Source organism: Homarus americanus, unplaced genomic scaffold (genome assembly GCF_018991925.1).
Source record: "Homarus americanus isolate GMGI-L3 unplaced genomic scaffold, GMGI_Hamer_2.0 scaffold12527, whole genome shotgun sequence".
Taxonomy (NCBI): Eukaryota; Metazoa; Arthropoda; class Malacostraca; order Decapoda; family Nephropidae; genus Homarus; species Homarus americanus.
The window spans coordinates 22098-32490 of NW_024745852.1; the positions used below are offsets into that span (position 1 = coordinate 22098).

General features: G+C 39.5%; 2 long non-coding RNA genes across 2 annotated transcripts; both read right to left on the reverse strand.

The window, feature by feature from the left end:
* Nucleotides 1-1386: 1386 nt before the first annotated feature.
* LOC121878821 lies at nt 1387-3965 on the reverse strand. The gene is made up of 3 exons (XR_006091229.1): nt 3910-3965; nt 3458-3603; nt 1387-1542 (listed from the first exon to the last, which is right to left on the reverse strand). It is a non-coding gene; the product is annotated as an uncharacterized LOC121878821 (long non-coding RNA).
* Nucleotides 3966-4108: 143 nt separating this feature from the next.
* On the reverse strand, nt 4109-8447 carry LOC121878822. The gene is made up of 3 exons (XR_006091230.1): nt 8311-8447; nt 8075-8149; nt 4109-4165 (listed from the first exon to the last, which is right to left on the reverse strand). It is a non-coding gene; the product is annotated as an uncharacterized LOC121878822 (long non-coding RNA).
* Nucleotides 8448-10393: the final 1946 nt, after the last annotated feature.

Consider the following 10393-nt stretch of genomic DNA (forward strand, 5'->3'; position numbering starts at 1 on the left):
TTTAATATGGTGAGAAATACAGTACAGTAGTATAGATAGATAGATAGATAGATAGCCTGAAACTTAGATAGAAAGATAGAACAAAATCATCATCACCACCCAAATCATACAGCCATTTTCCACACCATCTCTTGCAGTCTGTCTTGTCAGGTTCTAAGATCATTTCTTACAATTTCTCCCCATGTCAATCTTGGCCACCTACCACTGGCTCTCCTCCTCACCACATTTAGACTCATGCACCACTTAACCCAGCTGGTCTCATCCATTCTCCCCACACTCCCGATCTCGGTCTACTTATACGTAAATCTTGGCTGATACTCTCAATACCCAGCCGCCCTCTTAGCTCTGAACGGTGATTCTCATCTTTCAGTGTCACAGTACACATCCACCTCACCATTCTCATTTCAGTTCACTCAAGACTGCATATGTCATCCTCTTTAACTGCCCATGTTTCACGGATATATAACACCGAACTTCTCACACCAGTTGTATACATTCTTCCTTTCATGTGATGGGAAAGTCCCCATGCTGACAATAAAGACAAGAATTCCCTAAACTTCCTCCAGCCATTTATGACTTGAAAATGAACAGCACCCCATCCAGCACTGATTATGTCACCCAGGCAGCAGAACTCATCCATGACTCACAACACAGCAACCTTCAACACCCCATCCAGCACTGATTATGTCATCCAGGCAGCAGAACTCTTCCATGACTCACAACACAGCAACCTTCAGCACCCCATCCAGCACTGATTATGTCATCCAGGCAGCAGAACTCTTCCATGACTCACAACACAGCAGTCTTCAGCACCCCCTCCAGCACTGATCATGGCACCCAGGCAGCAGAACTCATCCATGACTCATAACACAGCAACCTTCAGCACCCTATCCAGCACTGATTATGTCACTCAGGCAGCAGAACCCATTCCATGACTCACAACACAGCAGCCTTCAGCACCCCCTCCAGCACTGATCATGTCATCCAGGCAGCAGAACTCATCCACACAGTCCACGGATAATCTTCAGTGTTGAGTTTCTTCAGTCTTGTCGTGGACACATATTTACCTGCGCATACATAACACTTACAGTCAGCAACATCCTGCAGTCTGCCATCCACTCCACTGTACATCTTGTGTACCCACCTTCCTCACTCACTGTGCCTCTTGTGTACCCACCTTCCTCACTCACTGTGCCTCTTGTGTACCCACCTTCCTCACTCACTGTACCTCTTGTGTACCCACCTTCCTCACTCACTGTACCTCTTGTGTACCCACCTTCCTCACTCACTGTCAATATCTTTCTTACTGATAGTATAGATATAGATAAGACAGATACTTGTATATATAAAGACAGTCTGACAGATGATATAGATACCAAACAGACAGACTGACTGACATACAGGTACTGAAAGACTGATAGAAAGATATAGAAACACAGATAGATAAAGATAGACAGTTAGACAGACATAAAGACATACTTGTAGCAGCAGAGTCTCCATGATCCAGTTGTTAATTTCTCAAGGGTTTAGTCGTTAACTCATCTGGAACAAACATACAAAAACATTTAATATACACAACAGTTTATGATAAAAATATGTCCATAAATTAATAGTTATTCAGTACTTGAGAGTATTATCAGAGATGCCGCAATGGAACATCTAATACGAAACAACCTTGTAAAAGATTGCCAACACGGTTTTATGCCGGGGCGCTCCTGCATAACACAATTGCTCAAGGTATTGGATATTTGGACCCATATTCTGGAACGGGGTGGTAATATCGACAATATATACCTAGATTTTGCCAAGGCTTTCGACAGTGTAACCCACGAAAGGCTGAAAATAAAACTGGAAGGGTACGGAATTCGGGGAAATGTCCCAGCATGGATAGAAGACTTTCTACATGACCACAAGCAGTGTGTGGTGATTAATGGTACGAAATCGTCATCTGTACCTGTCACAAGTGGGGTACCACAGGGCAGTGTACTGGGCCCGCTGCTGTTTGTTTGTTTTATAAATGACATGCCTGACGTTGTACACTCCTCCATACAAATGTTTGCCGATGACGCCAAGTTATTTCGGGAAATTAAGAACCAAGCGGACTGTGAAGAACGAACTGCAGAAGGACCTCTGTGGGCTCCAGGAATGGTTGAAGAAATGGCTGCTGAGATTCGATGTCACGAAGTGTAAGAGGATGCACCTGGGGCGTACCAACGGTAAGGAGGGTTATCATATGTCCCAACGGGATGAAGAAACTGCACTAGTTGAGACTGTGTGTGACAAGGACCTAGGTGTGTATGTTGACAATGAGCTGAAGTTCTCGGGCCATTGTGAGAAGAAGGTAAATCAGGCAAATAAATTATTGGGTCTTATAAGAAGGTCGTTCATATATCTAGACGGTCCGTCCTTCGTAACGATCTTCAGGAGTAAAGTGCTTCCCCATCTGGAATACTGTCACCCAATCTGGTCCCCGAGATATGCTAGGGACTGTCAGTTGGTTGAAAATGTTCAAAGGAGGGCCACCAGACTGGTGCCTGCACTTCGGCACCTCAGATACCCTGAGAGATTGGAGCGCCTGAACTTGCCAAGCTTATACTACAGACGGGCAAGGGGGGACCTAGTTGAGGTGTATAAGCATCTCAGGGGGCACTACTCAGTTGAGTGTCCTTACTTGGAGCTGGCAGACGCTCGCCCCACAAGGGGTCACAGCTCAAGATTGAAGAAGCCGCAAGTCCAGAAAACCGTGAGGGCAAACTTTTTCGGAGTGAGGGTTGTAAACTCTTGGAACAATCTACCAGAGAGTGTTGTGACGGCACCGAGTGTGAGTTCTTTCAAGACAAGACTTGACCAACACAGGAGCCGGTGCATGCCCAGTATTTGCCAACAGTGCGTGACAGAGACGTGACCGATCGCCCGGGCCGCTAGCGAGCCGATCTTTTGGTGAAGAAGAAAAATGAAAAGGAAAAGTAATCAGAGACGTGACCGATCGCCCAAGCGGCTAACAATCCGATCAGTGGCGAAGAGGATAAAAGTAAAAGTTACCGGTAAGTTTCAATGGAGCAATAGCTGTACATTGGTCCATTACAAAACAATCCAGTTTTTGCTCTATGAGTAAGAAAGTCATACTGCACACTTAGTCCACTCACGTTAAGGGCTCCCCAAATACTCACCATTAATGCACCTGCAGACTAATCAATAATTTCCCATTAAATTTTTCTTTAAGAAACTCATTCTAACAAATATTATGAGGGACAAAGGTCAAATAACACTACAAAAACACACTTACTGGAATGCATTTGAATGAGCAAAGAATGTTAATTACTGCAGCTATCACAAATTTTATATATTCCTCAAGACAAAAGTTTTAATGTTCAGTAATTATTCAGTTTTAATTTTCCATAACTTGAGATAATAACTTGTGTATAACACGAGTCAATAATGTACAACGGCAATTTACCTGATGACGTTTGCCACAAGACCCACTATGGATACGAGCGACGGGAAGACTCCGCAGGCGATGATGACAGACACAAGAGAGAGGGAGGTGACGAATGATGTTGCTTTTGCTGCTGCAGCAACACCAATTAAGATGAAGGCCACTGCCTGTAAGTACACATTTATACAAAATTTTCACTAAACGATAAAAAAATAAAAAAAATCAGTAAAGTATTACTTTTTATAACTACCTACAGAGTAATTATTTTTATTCAAAGACCCTAAATAATTAGTATGCCATTATTGGACATACAGCAGTAGGAACAAACCCTCAAGTGTTCTTCATGACTTTTAGGGTTGCTGTTTATTACATGTTATGGTACTGTACTCTACTGTAATGGTTCACAAATAAATACAAATATCTGTACAGAACTGTATTTAAAAACAGGGGTATTAACATCTACCTGTACTTACCACAATGTCATGGGTTGCGCTGGGCCTCCCGCACAACCCATCCCAAATGTTTGTTTAGGTAGAGATAAGGTACCTGGCCAGGGGTCATCTCACGCCTCAAAACCACATTTTAGCCAGTAGGCTTTAGACCTTGGGTTATAGAAGACCTCCTGCTCCGCGGATTTAGAACAGGGACCATACAGTCCTACCAGTGCTACGAGTCTGTGTGTGCAAATCCCCGAGATTGTTGTTAAGTCCAGCGACGTGTTAACACATCCTGTAATGGAAGTGATCAATGGTGAGGGCCTGTTTGCACTCCAGGCCGGCCTAATAGATCTAAACGATTAATTCTCCAGGTTGACAAAATCTCCCTTATAACTTACGGTACTGTGGCGTGAATGTGAGTGACTGACCTATCCATGCAAATTATAAGTCCAGTGTATGGAATTGTGCCAAATAAACGTAAGAGCAATGATCTGCCCGTATCTGTGATCCCTCTATTATTATTATTACCAAAGGTAATGACTATTTGGTTATGACAAAGTATAACCAATAACTTTGATGGATGTTGGAAATTAAAGGAATTCATTAAATCATCATTTATCTAGTACACAACGCATTGAATGCCGGAAGCAGAGTGAAATTCTATGTAGTGATACACCATAATCTCCTGGGTGAGTAACCAGTGTGAAGGTATCTGAGTTCTACGGTAAGAAAACCACTTTCCTGCATTTAAAACATAACACACAATAACTTTAATCCAGATGATCACTTGCCTCACCCTCAGTTGATTATTTAAATAATTTAATTTAAAAATTATTAAAATAACAGACCAATTGGTGGCAAACAAGTTAAAAGTGCAGTAAAGTTAAGCAAACAATAGATCACCTAAAGCACCCTAACTTATTTAACCAAAATGATTAAACCTCATAACACCAACCTAACCTAGACCTGCTAATAATTTAGGAGACCAAATCGTGGGAAGGAGCAACCTTAGTTAATTTATGGTTAATATTGACAACCGACCCACAGACAAGTTATTTGTTTTACCGTTTATTTTCTTTCTTTATTATCATCGGTGAGTTCTGATACGACAATCATTTCTTGTGCAAATGGTTCGTTTTGTAGATAATTAGGCACCTAGGCACGCACAACTTTGTCTTCCCAGCGGTAATGCGGCCGCAATCTCGTAACAATGTCAGGAGTTTCCCACCACTCGAGACTTCCCGCCAATATTAAGCCAATAGTATGAAGGCCTTAGGTCTGTCTTTGACCAATAAGAAAGCCTATGAGGAGTGACTTCATGAAAGTTGTGGTGTCCTTTGTGGGTTGATGCCGTTTGAGAAGCTGAGTCTGTGTTTGGTAAGAGTTAAGTGTGGGTGTCCTGGGTGTCACCTCCTCATATGGCGGCTATAACGTCAGTACCTGCTAGGTTTGATCCGTTTCCCGAAATGTATTGTGAGTAATGGACCCCTTGGTTAGCAAGCTAGGAATTTAGGTTTATTGTTTTGAAGTGTATCTGTTCAATTTGAGTAGCGTAGTTAATAAATGAAGAACCATTATGATTAGTTCTCAATTCCCTTGTGTTGACTAAAACATTGTCATGCATGTCTTTGGTATTATGCAGTAATACGGCGAGTCCTATATACAATAACTATCCTATATTTCCCCTCTGTGAAGTTTCTCCGGTAATGCGACATAGAAAACGGAGGACTCAGATCTCCTGAAGAGAACGAATGTTTCAACTGGGAGAAGGTTTACAGGTTTTGTGGGGTTGGAGCATAATATGAATTATTACGTTTTAACAGACTAGCCATGTCACCATGACACCAGAAAGGTTAATCGCGCAATGACAGAAATTACATTCAACTCGGTCGCTGTACATTTAACTATGAGAATCAATGCAATAGCTCAGGTGAATTTCTTATGTCTATTTTTATAAACTAATCAGCGATAGAGATTGCCAAGAAAAAGTAAAATGAGCATCAAATACACACGCTGTTAAAGTCATTCTCAACATCAGCACTAGACAAGGAGCCTTTATAGGTATACGTGGAGATCTTCAAGATATGAGTGTGACATGTTCTTTTCCGGAGATTAATGACTTTCTAAAATAGACAACTACAGGTTGACAATCCCTTATCCGAAATCCTTGGGACCAGATGCATTTCGGTTTTTGGAATTTTTCGGATTTCAGAATGTTTTTTTTTTTTTTTTTAGGGGGATCAGCCCACCCGGGCACAGGTCACTGACCCACATTGGGGCCTGGGGGCTAAAATATAATAATAATAATAATAATAATAATAATAATAATAATAATAATAATAATAATAATAATAATAATAATAATAATAATTCATAGGTCTAGGTCATGTTTCTCACTTTTGATCTTTTTTTTCATTCTTGTATTTCTTTATTATTATTATTATTTCATTATTACAGTATTATTGTTATTATTTTATTTACTATGAATACAGGTAATTATTATTATTACTGTATTATTATTATTATTACCTGTATTATTATAATTAAATATTACTATTACATTTTCACCCCCCAGGCCCTGATGTGGGTCAGTGACATGTGCCTGGGCTAATCTTAAAAAAATTGCTCCACAATTTTTTTTTTCGGTTTTCAGAGCTTTTCGGTTTTCGGAATTTCGGATAAAGGGTTGTCAACCTGTAACAATAACTAAACTACAAATATCAGATTCTCTGAGGATTGGGAATCAAAATAATCTAACTTCAGTAGCAATTGGAAACTCGTGGCTATCCCCAAGGACGACATCGTGAGATGCCATTCGTACTGGCAGACTCGACTCTCACTTACTTGACAAGTGTTACTAACAATAAAGACAGCTGAAGCTTTCAACATCACTCACAAAGGATCTTGTATGCTTTAACTGTAATCAAACATATCTAAGTTGACTCAAAACAGTGGTGTTCTCTCTTACATTCAAATTTACTTTATAGAGGTTGGTTTCAGGAAGTCAGAGAAAATGGACGGCACCTAAGCCAGAGAAACATGGTTTCTTCCCAGGGATAACTCACCAGTTATCCACATGTTTTGAGGGCGTGGAGCATAATATGAATCATCAGGTTTCAAACAAACCAGCAGTCATTGTGACCATAACAACAATGCCCCATAAGTCAACTATGAGCATAATTCAACATTTTTCTTGGACCAAAACTTACAACATCACGTTCAACGGGGACAAATTTACCTTACAAAAAACACCAATTTCAAAATCTCTATTATTTTACATTTCTGATTCATTAATTATCAAGCCACTTAACTACCCAATTAAACCTTCACTACAACCCTATCCTTATTAACCTACCTTCGTGGACTTTTCAACAATTAAACTTATACATTCTATTTTCCAGACTTTCCTCAATTTTTTACTTTTTCAACTATCAAAACTTTATCCATCTATTCTCTAAATTAAAGTCTCCACAATACACTATCTTTGGCCAAAACATTTTTACTCCAAATTACAACACGTCACCTCTACTCACTCTAGCACAGACCACTCGCCATCATTCGACAACCACCAAAACTAGAGATAATAAACTTCTTCACAACACACCACCTTTTACAGAACCAACATTTGCCACCTCTACCTATTTACAGCTCAATGACAAATAGTCTTTCCCAATTTTATGTCGTCGACAGTCTCGGGGTTCGTGGACGACACCGAGGACCGACCATTCCCCTCCCCCTCAATACTTATTAAACCTTTCCAAACTAATTTACACCAATGACACAAACAACTTCACAAATCTTTAAGGTAAAGTCAAGGGAGGCCGTTAAGTGGGGTAAGATACGAGAACACTTATGTGGGAAACACATACCGCTTTCATTTCTACCGAGTGACATACCAACTTCTTTCTAACCTTTTATAGCACAATATAACCGAGCAAGTCTTAATTTTTTTGGCAATATTTTTACGCTTTCCTCGAGGGGTGTGAATCATGACTCATTTAGGTAGACCGACAAATCAACTTCTCAAACCTTACAACTACGAAGTAACACCATCGTTAGTATACAATGCTACCATTTTATTGTGGCACATTCTTTTTTTACCCTAAATGTATAATTCGGGAACGCCTTTAGTAATTGCCATATATAATCTCCATAAACGTAACCTGGGATTTTAAACAGAGTAACAAATAGAAAAACACACCGGTGCAACACTGCATTGCCGACGCCGCAGTCGTCAACGACAGTAGGAACCGAACGACGTCTCTTCCCATTTTACCTGGAAGAGTCAAAATAATTACATATTAGACGACTTTATGGCTGTACATTATTATTTAAACAATTATTGCTTTGATCCAGTATTTTACACACATACTAGTCAAATATTAAACCTATTCTATCTAAAGCGTAACAAATTAACCAGTCTTCCTCAATACTTACAGCTGTACTGGCTCTTATTACCTACATGTTCTTTTACTTTTCTTTTATCCTCTTCACCACTGATCGGCTTGTTAGCCGCTTGGGCGATCGGTCACGTCTCTGGCAAGTACTGGGCATGCACCGGCTCCTGGATGTACCTGAACCCACTCCAATGTTGGTCAAGTCTGGTCTTGAAAAAGCTCACACTCGGTGCCGTCACAACATTTTCTGGTAGATTGTTCCAAGAGTTCACAACTCTCACTCCGAAAAGTTTGCCCTCACAGTTTTCTGGACTTGAGGCTTCTTCGATCTTGAGCTGTGACCCCTTGTGGGGCGAGCGTCCGCCAGCTCCAAGTAAGGACACTCGACCGAGTTCGGGCGCTCCAATCTCTCGTGGTAGCCGAAGTGCAGGCACCAGTGTGGTGGCCCTGCTTTGAACATTTTCAACCAACTGACAGTCCCTAGCATATCACCACACAGGGTGACAGATGGGATGTTACGGACAGCAACAGCTCCTGTATGATAAATAAAAAACAAATTAGTACCAACAAATCGGAATAAAAATTTACACTAATAAAGGTCCTCGCATTTTATTAATAAAAAACAAAACCACAAATGCTTCCTGCCAAAACTATCACATTTGATGGATGTATTTCAAACTATCCACAAAAATGCATTTTATTTGTGCCATAAAGAACAAATATTAAAGCCTATAACTAAACTATTACTCCATTTTCTCCAATTTCAAACTAAGTTAAACACCTTCACAATTTGGGCCCCTCTTATCACAAATTACCGAGTCACAATTTTTTCCCCCCACAAATACCCATTTTACGGTGATCGGACGGACCTTTCTGTCGAAAAGGGTCGTCAAAAATTTTCAACATTATGCTACAATCTAGGATTTCTTGCCATATTTCACACATTTTATGCTAATTCCTTTGTGCTATCCAGTAAATGAATGTCTAGAGCTACGTCACGTTCAACAGACTGGACGTTTCATTTTTTCAACAATTATGCTAATACTGTATATAACCTTTGCAAATCTCCCACTAATATAAACATGAAAATTAATTCCTTACATTACTTATAAGTGCTCACATTTTAACACATTATTTATTGCCATTTATGATACTCTAAGTAAAATTATATCAATATTACATGTCAAAGGTTATGATACAATGATCTCGTATTACCCAGTTTAACAATATTCCATTATATTGCCGTGTTTATTTCCCGTATTCGCGCAATTTGTAATATTTGCCTACGAAAAATATCAATGGCAATATATAATTGGATAAATAATAAACATACCATTATCCTCAAAAAATTTGAGCAAAACTACACAATTAGTTATTACTTTTCTGCGTTCATCTGGAGGTTGTAGAAATACCCACAAGTTTTTGAAAAAAGTCTATAAAATGATGAATGGATTATAGGCAATGACTGCAAACATTCACAAAATTTACACCATTCATGATAGTAATTATTTTATGCTAATTTCATCACTTTCGGGACAATTTAAAAAAACATTCGGGTCAAACGTGTACGGCACGGTACAGGGCAACACATGGGCTGCTCCACACCAGAGACAAAAATATCCAAAATCCAAGACCCTTGTGACCCAAAGCACTCAGAAGATATAACCCACCTGTACTGTATGCCTCTAGCCCCTTTATCACTATTCAAATTAATCGGTACATTTACTTCGTCCTTCTAATTTAACTTTACGGTCGCGTCCCACCAACGCGTTTTACTTCCGCGCCAAAATAGCATTTTGTAACGGTACTGAAAATTAAAGCCTCGAATTACAAATTGCAAATCTTTGCCATTAAAAATATACCAATAATAAAGAGTTGCATTCCGTGGTGTGACTTTTCACAGCTCGTTTCAACCCAAAACTAAATTTTTCTAAAATAAAAACGAATTTAATGTTAATTAAACTTTTACAATACAATTCACTAGTGAAAAAACAGACTGGAGGACCACAGTATGAATGATTGCTAAAACCTCCTCAATTCTCTTGACAACTATTACCATATACAGTATCAATATACGATTCCATTAATGTTTGTATGCAAAATAATACAATTCACTAATAATT